General features: G+C 38.8%; 1 protein-coding gene across 2 annotated transcripts in view; it reads right to left on the bottom strand.

Annotated features, from left to right (window-relative positions):
• Nucleotides 1-17,856, bottom strand: part of BIN4 (double-stranded DNA binding protein) — a 320,378-nt gene that overhangs the window by 76,083 nt on the left and 226,439 nt on the right. The gene's annotated exons all lie outside the window — the stretch shown is intronic.

Here is a 17,856-nt window from a genome sequence, read left to right as displayed (position 1 = left end):
ACTTGGTATGGGCACCATTTTTCTTTTGTTTTCAACTTTTCATTGTTTTTAAAAAAAAAATTGTATTTCTTCATTGATTTGGGATGGGTAACTTGGTATGACTATGGGAACCAATTTTTTTTTTTTTTTTTTCATTTTTTTTAAACATTGTTTATGTTTTTTTCATTGTTTTTGGCATTTGCCATTTGGTTGGGTAACTTGGGTTTGGATTCTGGAATGGTTGGGTAATTTGTGTTTGAAACTTTGAACTTTGGAATGGTTGTTTTAGGTTGGGTTATGGGTAACTTGGATTTTCATTGTACAATTATCAATGTAAAAATTAAAAATTAAAATACTATATTGTAATTTGTAAATTTGTAACTTGTAATTTTGTAAATGCTAAATTGGAATCCTAATCCTTATTTTCCCATAGGTTCACAACTGCACCAAAACACCATTCAAGACTTCAAGTTTGCAAATTCAAAGTTCAAAAACAAACATGCCAAGGAAATTGGATCCTTTCTGGGAATATGGTGAACCTAAAGCTCCAAATGATAGACAAAACTTGAGTTGCAAGTTGTGTGGAAAGGAGATATACAGGGGGGTGTACAGGTTGAAGTTTCACCTTGCACAAATCCCTGGACATGATGTGGGGCCCTGTATAAATACAAATTTTGAAATTATCCAAAGAGCTATGAGAGCATTGGAAGAATTAGAGCACACTAGAGAGGCCAAAGAAGAACTCAAAAGGCAACTAAAAAGGTCAGCTGAAGGAAGTGGCCCAAGTGGCACTAGTTCTACTGCAGCATCAGTCAATCCGGTAGCTGCATCATCATTTTTTGTTCCTCGAACCACACCTGGTTCACAACCATCTATCGGTTCAATGCTAAAAAGAACTGATAAAGAACAAGCTGACAGGTTGATGGCAAAATTTCTCCTCTTGAGTGATATTCCTTTCAGCGTTGTAAGGAATAATCCATTTTTCCAACCTACTGTTGATGCTATTGCTAGTGTTGGCCCGGGGTACAAAATCCCTTCTTATCATGATTTCAAAGGCCGAATTCTTCAAAATGAAAAGCGTGACTGCACCCAAAGATTGGAGGATTTTAGGACATCATGGGCACAAACAGGATGCACTGTTATGTCAGATGGTTGGACTGACCAAAAGGTGAGAACCCTTATAAACTTCTTGGTTAGTTGTCCCAAGGGGACTATGTTTATCAAATCTGTTGATGCATCTCATCAAATCAAAGATGCAAGAACTTTATGTGATTTGCTGGATGTGTTTATTTTGGAGGTGGGTGAACAACATGTTGTCCAAGTCATAACGGACAATGCTGCAAATTATGTTGTTGCTGGTAGAATGCTTATGGACAGGCATCCTACTTTATTTTGAACACCTTGTGCTGCCCATTGTATTGATTTGATGTTAGAGGACATAGGGAAAATTCCCTTTGTCAAAGATATTGTTGACTCATCAAAAAGCATCACAAAATTTATATATAATCATATATCCGCGCTTAGCTTGATGAGAAGATTCACCAACAACAAAGAGTTGGTGAGCCCCGCCATTACACGGTTTGCCACGAGTTTCATATCTCTTCAATCCCTCTTGAATTCTATGTGGGATGTGAAGAGAATATTTCTTTCAGAGGAGTGGCGTGCTTTGTCAATGAGCCACAAACCAGAAGGAGAGGTCGTATGCAGACTAGTTTCATACCAAGAAGACTTCTGGGCGGGAGTGTAGGAGGTGTGCGTCGTTACTAAACCCTTGGTAAAGGTTCTTCGGTTGGTTGATAGTGAGAAGCCCGCAATGGGCTATTTGTATGAAGCCATGGACAGGGTCAAAGAAGCCATTCGGGCTTACTATGATGATAAGCGAGATGATGGGTTTCAGAAACAACTCCTTCTATGGGGAGTGATTGATGAGCGATGGAACAACATACTCCAGCGTCCCATTCATGCTGCTGGGCTTTTCCTGAACCCTGCATTTTCTTATGCATGTGGGTTTGATTTTGATGCTGAGATCATGGATGGATTCTTATCCTGTGTCCAGAAGATGGTGCGATCTCCAGAACAACGTATAGAGATCTCTAAACAAATTGAGACATATAAGATGGCAGGTGGCACATTTGGCTTTGAGATGGCTATCACTGATAGGACGATTAAAATGCCAGGTATTTTTTAGTTTGTAACTTTGTTTCAAATTTCATTGTCTCTTCAAATTCATTTTTTTTCTTATGTTTATTTAAAATTTTATTTGTAATTTTGTTGTAGATGCATGGTGGAAAATGTATGGTGGCAGGGTACCCCTTTTGCAAAAGCTTGCCATTCGCATCCTCAGCCAAACATGCAGCTCCTCAGGATGTGAGCGCAACTGGAGTGTATTTGAAAAAATACACAACAAGAAGCGCAACAGGTTAACACTTAAACATTTAGAATATTGCAAATTTCCAAATAAATTTTTGAATTCATTAAACAATATTTTTTTATAATATTAATTATTAATTATTATTTCATGATCTTTGTACAGGTTGGAGTCCCAGCGACTTAATGACATGGTCTACGTCTACTACAATCTTCGATTGTGGGTGAGGCAACTTGAGAGGACACCTGATGTGGATGCCATCTCATTGGATGGGATTGACACCACTGCTACATGGAGGGTTGAGGCCGAGAGGCCTCTCATGGATTCTACTGATGATTGGTTAGTGCAGGATGTAGTGGAAGGGGAGGAGCAGGAGGAGCAGGAGGAGGAGCAGGTGGAGGAGGAGGAGGAGGAACAGGAGGAGGAGGTGACACCACCTGCCCGGGCTACTACTACCACCAGTAGAGGACGTGGTCTACCTCCTATAGCTCCTACTTCTAGTTCTTCAGCTTCTAGAGCACATCAGACTCCACTGCCATTTCCACCAGCACGGGCACCAGCATCTACATCTAGAGGGAAAGGGAAAGTTGTGGCATTTTCTCGCAAGAGGGGCAGAGGAAATCAATAGGATTAGACTTTCATTTTATTGTATATGACATTATGACATGATGAGATACATTATCATATTTTTTGTTGATATTTTGAGGCTGAGTTGGGACTTAGGAGTCAGTATTCAGGACATGATTCAATGTTATGTGTGATTTTAGCGCTAGAAATGATATTAAACATCTTATATATTAGTTTTTTTATCATATTTATCTGTCAATGTATTTATTTTATGTTGTAGATGGTTTAGATATTAAAAAAATTGAAAAAAATGAATATTTTTGTACCAAATGATTTTTTCCCGATTTTTTCCGATTTTTTCCCGATTTTTCCGATTTTTTCCAATTCGTTCCCCGTGCCGATTTAATCCCGATCGTGCTTTTCACAACACTGATTCCTCTACCTTGGCGTGATATTTCTACTTAGCAATTTTTCTAAGTAAATTACCATTTTTGCCAATTTTGAAGTTTTGCCATTTTAGACTTAGGAAAAGTGGGTTAGGAGGACCTCACTTGGCAGTTTTGGCTTAAGGAGGTTCCAACATAGGTAAAAGGAGGCAAATCAAATTCCTATTGGAAGGTGGGGCCCACCCTAAGAGGAATACACACCCCTTGAAGAAAAATGCGCTTGTGGAGAGAGAGGGAGAAGAAGGGGTTGATGTATGGGGCCCACATGGAGAGAGAGAGAGAGAGAGAGAGAGAGCTCAATGATAAATAGGAGGAGAAGGCATCATTTGGGGGCTTTTGATCATTTGACAAACAAACTCTCTTGTACGCTTGAGTTGCTAAGCCAAGTCTATGAAGTGCTATTCAACACACGAGATTTCTGAGAGGAGATCTCAACTCCTTCTTCGATGGACTTCGAGTGCCACCCTAGGGGAACCTTTGCTACATTTGTAGAGTTGTTTCAGAGGAATTACATAGAGAGATTCGAGCCACTTTGGAGTAGAATGGGTGCAGAAAGGGACCATGCACTCTTTTGGGGAGAGCGCTTTAGGGAAAAGCTGGTTCCAGGAATTTAGGGGCACATTTCCTTGGTATTTAGCAACATTTTTGTAGTGGTTTGGCGGGCAAATTGGGTGGCCATTCTTCAAGCCGAATTTCTTCTTCCTAGGCATGCGCAGAGGTGGCTTGACTGGGCCTACACAGTCACTTGAGGAGTGCATTGGTTGTGGAGGCTTGACCGGGAATTTGAGGCTGAGTTTTGCTAGGAGACATAAGGGGGATTATTGGAGGGTTTCCTCGGCTATTTTGGAGGGGTTTGGCTGCAAATTCTCAGGTAGTGCGAATTACTAAGTTGGAGGAGGAACTTGCACTAATTGGGGGTAATTCCGGAAGGTTGGAACAAGGCCCAACACTTTCTGGGTCTTTGTGGGTTTGATGAGGAGAACCCAACGTTAATTTTACAGAATTTTCTGAGCACTCTAGAGTGGCCAAATAGCAGTCCCTTTCCAACCAGCAGTTGCATATTTCTAGGGCCAGTATAGAGGTTGAAGAGAAAGTACTTTCCAGCACTCGAGCAACAAAGTTTCTCACCTGGGATTTGTCTAGCTTGCTCTAGCAAGCCAAGGTGCACATATTCCATACATATATTGTACTCCCCTCTTGATAATAAAATGGCTTAGCTTGGCGCAATTTTGGGCATTTTTGTGGGTGTCTAATTGCTTGTCTGAAATTTTGTGTTGCATGTGTGTATTGCTTGATTATCACTGTTAATTTTCCTAGTATGAATATTACACTTGGATATTGGGGACCTCCTCAATTGGAGCATCCATCTTCAATCATAAATGAAGCATTATTCCCATTTAGCATTAAGTGCCTCCAAGTGCCTTTCAAAGCCCCAAAACTCCTTGTTCTTTCCTCACATAAAGGTCTTAAAATATTCTCTCATATCCTTGGTTCAATTTCATGAGCTAATAATGTTTAAATCTAGCATTGAAAGCTTTTTATTTGATACTGTCCTAACAGCAGTACAATCAGCTAAAAAAAGACAAGATACATTAGCTTGTCCTTAGTTGTTTAGTGTAGAAACTTGTACATTTCAAACTAGATTTCACTTAAATATTTTTGGGTTTTTGTACTAACAAATTTAAAGCGTTTCAAACTAATTTTGGTCACATTTTACTTGGATTTGCCTGCTGGTTTTTAGCAGGTCTGCAATTTTACAAGGGTAGGTGCTAGCAAAATTTGACCAAAATTGAAGATCTAAAGCATCTAGAGGAGACCTATAACCATCTACCTTGTAAACAAACATTTCTTCCACCATTGTAACTTCACAAAACCATTTTTATCCCTTTATTCACAAGGGATACCATCGCTACTAAGCTTTGTAATCTCTTGTATTGATTTTCTAATTGCAATAGAGACTAGCACAATATTTCTAAAAACTTGATAATTACTTTAGATGTTGATCTTCTTTTAATTATTCCAATATATCATTCAGCAATTATACTTCAGAAAATCAACCATACAAGAACATTAAAACAGTAGAGATCACAATGCACAAAGAGAAGACAAGATTTACCCTATGAAAACCCACTACAATGAAAACCCAACAACCTTTTCAATAGAGAAATTCTTTTGTTCAACAAGAGACACACCTAGACCTATGATCAAACCTGGTCAACCACTATAAGTCAAGCCTTTCAATCTGATCCATCACTTCGGTCTGCCTGATCTAAACCAGAATTTTGGGCCTCTTGCAACTACCAGAATCCCAAAAATTCAGCCCCCAGCAACTGCCCAGAAATTTCGGCCCATGCAACAAAACTGCCTAAAAAATGCAAATTGCAGAGAGAGAGAGAGAATATCCACATGTACGAGCTTGTGAGAAAGAGAAAGAGATGCAATTAATCTTCTTTTTCATCCTCCTTGTCCTTCTTGATCTTCACTAAGGTGCCCGGAAACTGTCTTCTTGAGAAAGTGTGAATTGGTGGTGAGAGAATGAACTCGAGCAGCCTTTATATAGTGATCTACTGGGTCGAATGGGTGTGTCCTTTGCCCCAAGCCAACTTGACTTGGAGGGAGGGCAACTTGACAAACTTGGAACCAAAAATTTCAATTTCAAATTTCAAATTTTCTTCTTTTAAAAGTTGCAATGGGACTTTGACTCAAAATATATTTTTCTTTTAACTCTAGCATTTAAATATGCTTTACAATAATCAATACAAATACATCAAGTGGCCAAATATACATTATGAAGACCGACCATAGTTACAAAATTCAACACTCCCTCTTAACTAGGGAGGTATTCATAATGATTGTCATAGATGTTCTCAAGTTGACAAATTTCTCTAAAGAAAAGGTTATATCAAATCATCATCAACATCATCATTATTAGCATCATCATCTACCATCAGCATCCACTAGTAGCCATATCTTGGTTGGTACCTAACCTATGGGTTATCATCAGCATATCAGGACTCACTCTCTCAGAGTGATCGGTCCTCAAATCTCAAGGCCTCTCACTAGGCCAAAATGTTGAAACTCAACTCTCCTGGGGAGTACTCACTCAACCCTCTGGGGAGCACTTTAGGCCCTGATGTTGAAATACCTCACTCAACCCTTACCTGGGGAGCGATCGGATCTACATGTTGCAAGACCGCACTTAACCCTTACCTAGGGAATGATCGGGTCTCCTCACCGAGAGGCACTCACTCAACCCTATCCTGGGGAGCACTCTCAACCTCTCAGGTCGTTCTCCATATCGAGAAAATGTCCAGCGATGTTGCTATAAAATCAGCACTCCCTCTCAACAAGAGGGGTAATCTCCACAAGCACCAGCTTGTCTTTGAAGTACACGAACTTCTCTCTGGGCAACGGCTTTGTCAAAACATCAGGTGTCTTTTCATCAATGGAGATGTACTCGAGCCTTATCGCTCCCCTCTATACCGTGTCACAGATGTAGTGGTACTTGATCTCAATATGTTTCAACCTATCATGGAACACAGAATTCTCTAAAATCTTCACACAGCTTCGATTATCACAATGTATCACAATTGCTTCCATCTCTTGGTCGAGCAATCTTGCAAACAAATTTTAAAGCCACACTGCTTTTGTAGAGCCTTCATTGGCTGCAATATATTATGCTTATGCAATGTTGAGTGCGACAAATTTATGCTTCCTACTCATCCAAGATATCATAACGGAGCCCAAACTGAAGCATACCCCAGAAGTACTCTTCCTATCATCAGCACTTCCTACCCAATCAACATTTGTATATCCCTGAAGTTGTACATCCTTGTTTGCAACATATTTTAAACCATAGTTCACAGTACCACGTAGATATCTTAGAATGTGCTTTGTTGCAATCCAATGCTCATGTCTTGGTTCCACCTAGAACTGACTCAATGTTTTTACTGCAAAGCAAATGTCCGGCTTGGTGTTAACCAAATACATCAATGAGCCAATCAATTGTCGATACATAGATGGATCTACCAAACTGGATTCAGAGCCTCTTAACTTCTTCAAGTTACTCACCATGGGAGTAGCCATGAATTTGCAGTCCATCATGCCAAAGTTCTAACGGATCTCAATAACATACTTTCCTTGACCAAGGAAACATCGTCAGGTTTCTGCCATACTTCCATTTCCAAGTAATAATGTGTCAAACCAAGATCCTTCATATCAAACTCAGAGGCCAACTGCTTCTTGCACTGAATGATGAGAGGCTCCGCACCTACTAGAAAAAAATCATCAACATATAGCAATAGGATCAAAGGTGCATTCTTCACAATCTTGAAATAAAGGTTTGCATCGGCATTGTTCTTGGTAAATCCCAATCTTGTCAGATAGTTGTCAATGCGAGCATACCAAGGTCATGGAATTTGCTTGAGTCCATACAAGGCCTTATTTAACACAAACATGAGATTCCTTTCCATGCACCTCAAAGCCTTGAGGTTGCTCTATGTACACCTCTTCCTCAATCACAACATTGAGGAAAGTTGTTTTCAGATCCATTTGACGTAAGTTCCATCTCAACGAAGCAGCAAGAGAAATGATATATCTAATAGAGGTGTGCCTGGCAACCTTTCCTTATCTGTAGTATCTTCACTAACTCGTTTGGTGCCAGACCCCCAACCTGGTGTCTATTTTATATGAGTCTCTTCTCACGAAGCCGAACTGCTTTAGATCTGGTCTTTATCGGAATATGGTTCCGCATTCAGCGAGATTAGCTCGGCAAATACGGAATGCGAAGGAAAGGTTGACTTGGGTGGGGCATCACTCCATCTCCAAGCCAAGGGGACCCTTTATTTGATAATAACAATGTTTGGGTCCACACACAACCTAAAGATGTCATGGACTTCGGAGGTCAAGGGGATACTATTCTAAAATATGAATTAATGCATCATAATGAGCAGATGGATAGCCTAATGAAAATTAATAAGGAGCTATTTGATAAAATTAAGACTTATGAGGAGAGGGCTGAGAATAAGAATAAAGAGGAGGGAGCAAAGGTCTCATCATAATCTTCTCCCTCTTTTTGGGAGAATCCTCTAGCCACGAATCGAGCCTTATATTTTTTAATACTTCCATCTGCAGCATGCTTGATCTTGAATATCCACTTGGAAGTCATCACTAACTTCCCTTCCAGCCTTGGCACAATCTCCCAGACATCATTCTTCATGATGGATTGGTATTCTTCATTCATGGCCTCCTTCCATACTTGTTGGCTAGCTGCTTCTTCATAAGTGGAAGGCTCTGCATCAATAAGATTAGTCATAAGAGCTGCATAGCAGGAAAACCTTTTAGATTTCTTAATTTCTTTCCATGTGCCATTAGGAGATGCATGTCCTTTTGCTTCTTCCCATGTAGATCTAAGCCATGTTGGTCTCTTTTTTATCTCAGGGACAACAACTACTTCCACTGGATTACAAGGTCCTTCTGGCTCTTCAAGACATTCTGTAGAACTCGAATGCTCTTCTTCCTGCATTACTTCATCATAGGAATCCATGGAGACTTCCTTAGGCTTTCAATATGCTACTTTCTCATCGAAGGTGACATCCCAACTAACCTCAATTTGTCGTTGTTCTGGAATGTAGAGTCTATAGACCTTTGATGATTCACAGTACCCAACAAATATGCCTATATTTCCTGACGGTTCAAGCTTGTTCCTTTTATCATTAGGAACATAAATGTAAACAAGGCAAACGAAGATTCTCACATGTCCAATCTCTACCATTTTTCTAGAGAATGCTTCTTCAAGAGTCATGTCTTCCAAAATTTGATGGCGACTTCTATTTTGGATATCTACAGTTATCAATGATGCTTCTCCCCATAAGAATATCGACAAATCCTGATCATGCATCATAGCCTTGACAAATTCTTCAATGGACCCGTTCTTTCATTCAGCAACACCATTCTGTTGTGGATTATAGGGAACAATCAGCGCCCTCTTAATCCCAACCTTCTTACCGAAAGAAACAAGTTCTTTCGAGTTGTACTCTCCTCTATTGTCAAATCTCAAAATCTTGATCTTCTTACCTCTCAAGTTTTCCACTTCAGCTTTGAAATCTTGAAACTTAGTGAAGACCTCATCCCTTGTCTACAAAAGATAAATCCATGTCTTTCGAGAGAATTCATCAATAAATGTCACATAGTGTATTAAACAGCCAAGCGATCTTGCAGGCATCGAAGGTGACATCCCAACTAACCTCAATTTGTCGTTGTTCTGGAATGTAGACTCTATAGACCTTTGATGATTCACAGTGCCCAACAAATATGCCTATATTTCCTGACGGTTCAAGCTTGTCCCTTTTATCATTAGGAACATGAATGTAAACAAGGCAATCAAAGATTCTCACATGTCCAACCTCTGCCATTTTTCTAGAGAATGCTTCTTCAAGAGTCATGTCTTCCAAAATTTGATAACGACTTCTATTTTGGATATCTAAAGTTGTTAATGATGCTTCTCTCCATAAGAATATTGGCAAATCCTGATCATGCATCACAGCCTTGACAGATTCTTCAATGGACTCGTTCTTTCGTTCAGCAACACCATTCTGTTGTGGATTATAGGGAACAAACAGCTCCCTCTTAATCCCAACCTTCTTACAGAAAGAAACATGTTCTTTCGAGGTGTACTCTCCTCTATTGTCGGATCTCAAAATCTTGATCTTCTTACCTCTCAAGTTTTCCACTTCAGCTTTGAGATCTTGAAACTTAGTGAAGACCTCATCCTTTGTCTACAAAAGTTAAATCCATGTCTTTCGAGAGAAGTCATCAATAAATGTCACATAGTATATTGAACATCCAAGCGATCTTGCAGGGATTGAACCAGATACATCAAAGTGAATCAAATCTAGGACTTCTTTAGATCTATTGCCACTGCTTGAAAATAATTTCTTGATATTCTTTCCTAGAGCACAACCTTTACAAACACCTTCATGATCTCTCTGCAATTCAGGGACGCCTGGAACTATTTGATTCAATTTGTTAATTTTTAGGGCTAGATTGTTCTATGTTGTAGATAATTGCATTTACAAACTTTTTCATCATTTACATATTACATTCACACCATAACATCATATCATCATTAGCAATTATGTAGAGAGAACAATAACATCAACGATGAAGCTGAACAATAAAGAACAGTAAGGAACAACAGAATAAAAGCATACACAATAGAGACACCAAGATTTAGGTCAGAGAGCAGAGCAAAACCCCACAAGGGGGAAAACCCAACCAGATTCTTCTTTTATTAAATATTCATCAATTATTCCGCTGAGATACAAAATACAACAAGAATGAGAACAATATTTCAACATTCAATACATCAATCCTCCTAGGCCAATCCAAGTCAATTCACAACTACGTTTGTGAATTGAACAATCCAATCTCAAGAGAGTTGTTTCCATAACATCTATATCATAGGAATAAGTGTCATCACTAGCAAAGGCCATCACTGTCTAGGGACATCATCACTGTCATGAATCAGTGTTGTCAAATGTCATCAACTATTATCAAGAATCATCTTTTTCAAGAGTCTAAGAACCGGTGCCATCATTGTCAAGTGTTGTCATTAAAGATATACTGCCATCAAAGGTTATTGTCATCATATTCCATAAACATGGTCACTATCATCATATAAGAGCAAGGTCATTGTCATCAAGGTCTCATCTATGCAAAGTGCATGATCATATAGATCAATGTCCATGAAGATCATTGTTATAGATCATTGTCAAAATACAACCTTACTACTATCATATTTCACAGCCATATACATATGCTCTACTATTGTCAAGAGTATCAAACATTGTTATCAAGATATAGCCTATGTGAACCATAGTGCTAACCAAAGATGCAGGCCACCAAAATGTTGCGAGCCATTGTACAATTATGTGAGCCATACTAATACGATGCTACAGAGTATAATGATGCCACTATGTAATGAAGCCAAGAGCGATGTCACTATGTGATAGAATGTGAGCCATATCGATACCTATGTGATAGAATGTTGGCCATATCAATGCATACCATTGTGAGATAATACAAGTTGCGGCAACAATATAGGAGTCGTAGAGGAGATAGAGTGAGCCATTGTATAATAATAGCGAGATACTCCAGATGTGGGCCATTGTAAGTTAGTGCAAACCAATAAAACGAGCCACTTTAATTATATGTGAACCAATAGAACAAGCCACTATTTGATATGTATGCGCACTATGAATGTAATGTCAACCCACTATAACCTGATACCACTACTATCAATATAATTTGATGCCACTATATGGGGTATACGAGCCACAGAGTGTAATACCATTGTAATATGATATGCACCACAGCGAGCGATGCCACTATTGTGTAATACGCACCATAGAAAGCGATAGCACTGTAAATACAATGATTTGGAGTGAGTTGCCAGTAAACAGAGTATGCGAGCCATTGTCTAATTGTAGGTCTCAAAAAAGATGTGTGTGCCACAAGACTGTAATACGAACCATAAGGATAAGTGATGCCTTTGTGATATATTACGATGCCACAAAAAGCATATGTGAACCACAGGAACTTACACAGGTCATAGAAACAATAAAAGAGTGAGGGCCTCAGTCAGCAAACAAATAGAAGTATGTGAACCTCAATCAACGAACCAATAAAAGAATACCTGCCTCAGTCAACAAGCCAATGAAAGAATGCAAGCTTCTAAAGCATGTTAACGAACCAATAAAAGAATGTGAACTTCTATGTATACAATATGAGCCTTAGATGTATGGTGCAATCTTTAGAGATATAGAGCTGAGATTCTGAAATAATGTGAACCACAGAATGAGTTGCCACAGGGATATTTGATTCACAATCCAAGACATCATAGAGCAAGTTTACTAACCTTAGATATGACTGAACTACTTTGATGGAAAGTAAACCATTCATATTTATAATCTTTCAAAGAGATCCAAATGAGTACTTTAGCTGACTTAAGAGATTTGGAGGGAAAACACTTTTCATTCAAATTTGCTTATTTTAATATTTAAATATATTTCCAAATGCTTTTATGATTACTTACCCAAGTGCCAATTTCATCAACAATAATAATTCTTTGTCATTTTCTTTTTTGGGGCATGATGGTCTTCTTTGGGTCTATAGGGAAATTTGTCCCATAGCTACCCAAATTTCAACACTCCCTCTCAGCTAGGGAGAAATTTCCATCTCCATCATAAATTTCATCTCGGATGTCTCATCATGTCTCATAGAAGAAGAACAATCCACAATCGATGGTAGGGGAGATTGATTAGATCCTCCAAACCCTACTACTCTCCAGGCCAAGTTCTATGACCTTCATCTCAGCGAAATAATGATGTTTCAATCTAAAGAAGAAGAACCATCATAAGGGAGCTTTGGCTTCCACCCTATATCCATAGACAATAAGGGAGATTAATTTGTCACCCTATATATCTAATCGACAATAGGTAGGATACCACTTACCATGAGAGGTAAGGATCACACTCTATCCTATTGTCCATTGATCTTCCCACCTTGATCCTCAAGAATCAAGTGGTAGAACACTCGTATCCCATCACTCAAGGGAGATACACACTTTCTGGTAAGGATCAGACACACCCAAGTATCCTCACCCATTGGCTAGATGGGTGTCAATCCATACAAGCCCAACTGGTAGGTAGGATGCATACTAGGGTATACTCGGTAAGGGGAGAATCGGAGATACACACTTACCATTTCTAGTAAGGATCAGACACAACCCTACAACGAAAATGGGGGAGATACACACTTACCATAAAATAAGGATCAAACACACCTATTGTCCACGAGTTCCCTGAACCCCATAAGCTCTCCGGCTCGATTCCTCTCCCTGGGAGCTCAAACAAGGGGGAAGAGCATAGCTCAGTGTTCTCGATCAGCCATGACCCTTTCCCGGGAGGGTCACATCCACAAGTCCAAGTTGCTCTCTGAAAACCAAGAACTTCCCTTTAGGCAAACGCTTAGTAAGAATGTCAACTATCTTCTCACCAGGAGATGAGTTGGAGCCTTATTTCTCTTCTCTACACCATATCCAAATCAAAATGCTTGGACCTGTCATGAAACACAGGATTTTCTGAAAGTCGGATCACACTCTTAATATCATAGTATATCATAGTTGTGCCCAGCACAAGATAAAATAGCCCTCCAAAGAGCTTTCTCAACCACACTACCTCAGAGCTAATCATGCTAGCAACAATGTACTCTCCTTCTGTAGTACTCAAAGCAACATATTTCTATTTTCAGTTCATCCAAGAAATCATGGCAGACACCAAGCTATAGCAGCACCCAAATGTACTTTTTTGTCAACAACATTTTCAAGCTCAGTAAGCATCAGTGTATCCATCAAATCCAACAGTCTATTTCAATCCATGATTAATAGTTGTTTCAGCACATGTTTACAAGCAACCCAGTATACATATTCAAGCTCTATCTGGCTCAATGAACATGTTGCAAGGCAAAGATCCATTTCACTATTTGTTTATCATGGGATCCATCAAATCTGAATCTGAAGAGGAGTCTCTCAACTGCTTCAGTATAATCCATCATGCCAAGGTTCAGACAACATACTTCCCTTAAGGAACTTGCCATCATCTCTTTGTTACACTTCTAATTTCAAGTAGTTGATCATATGGGCTTAGAGGTTATTTCTCTCTAGGACTGAACACGGAGATGATTTGATCTTGTCAGAAAATAAATTATTAGCATATATGAAACCAAATATCAAAGACATTCCTTCAATCTTGAAGAGAGGTTGGAGTTTGTATCAAATGTCCAACAATGTAAGCATGCCAGGTCCAGCGGACTAACTTGATTCCATATGGAGCTTTCTTCAATCTGTAATCATAAGACTCATCTTATGTGCCTCAAATCCTTGAGGTAGCTCCAAGTACGCTTCTTCCTTAAGTATGTCATGAAGCTAACTTCACATACATCTGATAATAGTGCATCTGGTAAGAGGAGCTACAATCTTCTCCCTCTGACAGCATATTCCTTATTGCTGAAGAATCTAGGGCATTTGAAATTAAAGTGATTCTTCTTAGCATGATAACAATTTGTGAAGTTCTTTTCAAATTTTTCTTAACTTGATCTTATTATTATTAGTGTATGTAATTACTTCATCAAACTGCTATCAAAAACAAAGAGACAAGAACACTATATTTGGCTTTCTGCCAGGGCCAAAACCTCTCCCTCTTGGAGAGGAAAACCCACACAAAATACCAAAGCCATGACCTATTCTACCACCCCAAGAACAAGATATCAATCCTCTTCTTCGCCAATGCTAAGATCATCACCTTTGCTGCACTGTTGAGATCAGTGTTGTTAAAATCGCGATTTTATCGGAAAATCGCGATTTTTTCATCTTGCCGATCAAATCGCGATTTTTATACGAAAAAATCGCCTACTTTTTTTTTGCCGATTTTTACTGAAAAAATCGCGCTTTTTTCAAAAAATCGCGATTTTTTCGAAAAAAGCGCGATTTTTAACGAAAAAATCGTGGGGGATCAGGACAGCATAGTTTTATAACTTTTTTTGGGTTTTTTCATGCAATGTTTTTTGAAAGAAACAAATAATTTTTGAGTGGGGTAGCTTAATGATCAAGTCTAGGCCCTAGTATGGATATGCTATTCATGGTAATGTTAAATTCTTAAAGTAAAAGTGACATTCTCCTTAATCTTCATTTTCATCCTTTTACTTAAATTTTTAACATTACCATGAAATGACTCAGGATGTTTGAGAGTGGTTCCAGCCTCATTGGATTTCATATGGAGAAAGTAGAATTTTAGATTTCATTTAAAATCCAGCAGACTTATCAGTTTTTCAGGATTTCAGGATTGGGAGATTGTAATGTTTCCAGGTGACACCACCTGCCCGGGCTACCCCTGCCACCAGTAGAGGACGTGGTCTACCTCCTATAGCTCCTACTTCTAGTTCTTCAACGTCTAGATCACATCAGACTCCACTGCCATTTCCACCTGCACGGGCACCAGCATCTACATCTAGAGGGAAAGGGAAAGCTGTGGCATTTTCTCGCAAGAGGGGCAGAGGAAATCAATAGGATTAGACTTTCATTTTATTGTATATGACATTATGACATGATGAGATACATTATCATATTTTTTGTTGATATTTTGAGGCTGAGTTGGGACTTACTATTCAGGACATGATTCAATGTTATGTGTGATTTTAGCGCTAGAAATGATATTAAACATCTTATATATTAGTTTTTTTATCATATTTATGTGTCAATGTATTTATTTTATGTTGTAGATGGTTTAGATATTAAAAAAATTGAAAAAAAATGAATATTTTTGTGCCAAACGATTTTTTCCCGCTTTTTTCCGATTTTTTCCCGATTTTAACGATTTTTTCCGCTTTTTTCCCGGCGCCGATTAAATCCCGATCGCGATGTGTGCAACACTGGTTGAGATCTTCATTACTTCTACAACCATTGAGAGCATCATTGCTGCACCATGACTGTTCCTTAGGATCTTCACTAAAATGATCTTTGCACCATGACTGTTTCCTTGAAATCACCACTGAGATGATCTATGTACCTTCATCAAAATCATGATCTTCAAGAACGAGATCATGACTGATATGTATGCAATGATGTGTAATGCACCGAGATCCTCTTTAGACCACCATCAAGATCATGGTTACAATTGGGATCATGATTGTCCTAGAAGGTATGCCAAGACAAGTTGATCACAGGGACCCTCTTTATCAAGACTATGAGATAGTGATGATTATGCCAAAACAGAGTATCATTGAGATCCTTCTTACTTGAGACTAGGACTGTGTCTGCACTTTCACCGAAGTTTGTTGTAGCTATGCCAAGATTGTATCACTATGACCCTTCTCCTCACAACGATGTCTAGACTGTGACTGTGTTTGAGGTAGTGATCATCAAGTAGGTGACTGTGTATGGAATGAATGTCGAGACTGTGATAGTCACAGTCATTAATGCTCCTTCCCATTATGTCGAGACTACAAAGATATATATGCGAGGGCTTCACTGTCATTATCACCAAGACTGCGGCTCATTGTGCCATCCGAAGTCTTGTCTACCTGCACCCATACGAAATATTAGACCTGCACCTTGTCACTGAGATCCTATACCCATCCGAGATTTGTAATGCACCTTCCTGTAGTGTGGATCTGCTCCTATACCCATACGAAATTTCAGAGAGGAAAAATGTGAGATTTGATCTTCCTTTTGTGGATACCTTGACGGGGTATTTATAGTGGTTACATCCATATGCAAGCTGACTTGAAGAGTGAAACGTTGTGTCTATTAATTCTGAGCCGACATGACATTTAAATATATATTTAATTCAATTTTGAAGTCGACATGATGATCTCCTTCTTGTTTTGCTTGCAGTCTTCTTGTGCTTGCTAATGGAGGATTGATCTTGGTCTTTGGAGGGCTGCTACATACTTTTGTAGACTTGTATACATTTACATAGGCTCATGAAGAGCTTCTTTTATACATGACATGACTCTTTGACATATTAATAAATCCTAAAGACATCAAGAAGAAGTCTTTGACCTAATGACACTTCTTGCTCATGAAACCCATACAACAAGGCATACAAAATAAATGTATTCTCTTTTATTACAACATTTACAAAGATCATGTCATTAGGAAGACCGAACCTAGTACATTTTCTTCAACACTTATCACTAATGAATTTTAACACTGTTGAGGTATCTGACATTGTTGCATCTTGTCATCTAGAATGATCCCTGAGAGACAGGATCCTTCTTTCAAGGTAAGTGCAACTCTAATCATGGGATGGCTCGACGTTCTTCTCAATCTCGATATAGAGAACTTGATCCTCACATTCATCTATCATACCTAATGACCTAGGACAAGAACAAGAGCACTAATAGAAATACAAACATAATGAAGTTGTACCTGATGATGAGGTAGGATTGTCTTTCCTTTCTAGATACGAGAGTGGCTTCTTCATTTTCCCTGCATCAACTTCTCCTTGGAGTTTACTCTTCCTACATTATTTTGCATCTTGATGATCCTCAAGATGGATCACATCCTCATCTAAAAATTTAGACACATTCAAATACTCAAGTAAGAAGAATAAACAGTGGTTTAAAATGATAAATCTAAACAAGAGCAGTGTCATAAAGAAATAACATAAGACTTGGAAATACTTATCATTAATGAGGATTATCATCTCCCTCTTGACCCTGCACCACGAACCATCAGCCATATGTCGAAGAAATACTTCCTCTTGAACAACACTTGTATCCTTAATCTCCTTCATCGGAAACCAAGCTCAGTGTGTCAATGTACAGGATGATCACTGGATCTATATCATATCCTTTCCTAGAGTTTCTTTGAATTTGTCACGAGTACTTAAATAATTGAATGACTTCTCACTGATCACATCGTAAGAAAAATTCTGA

Source organism: Pinus tabuliformis, chromosome 4_1, assembly GCF_031772625.1.
Source record: "Pinus tabuliformis cultivar Carrire ecotype Pingquan chromosome 4_1, CPIR1, whole genome shotgun sequence".
Lineage (NCBI taxonomy): Eukaryota > Viridiplantae > Streptophyta > Pinopsida > Pinales > Pinaceae > Pinus > Pinus tabuliformis.
The sequence above is the reverse complement of the archived record's forward strand: the minus strand, read 5'-3'. Positions and strand labels throughout refer to the sequence as shown.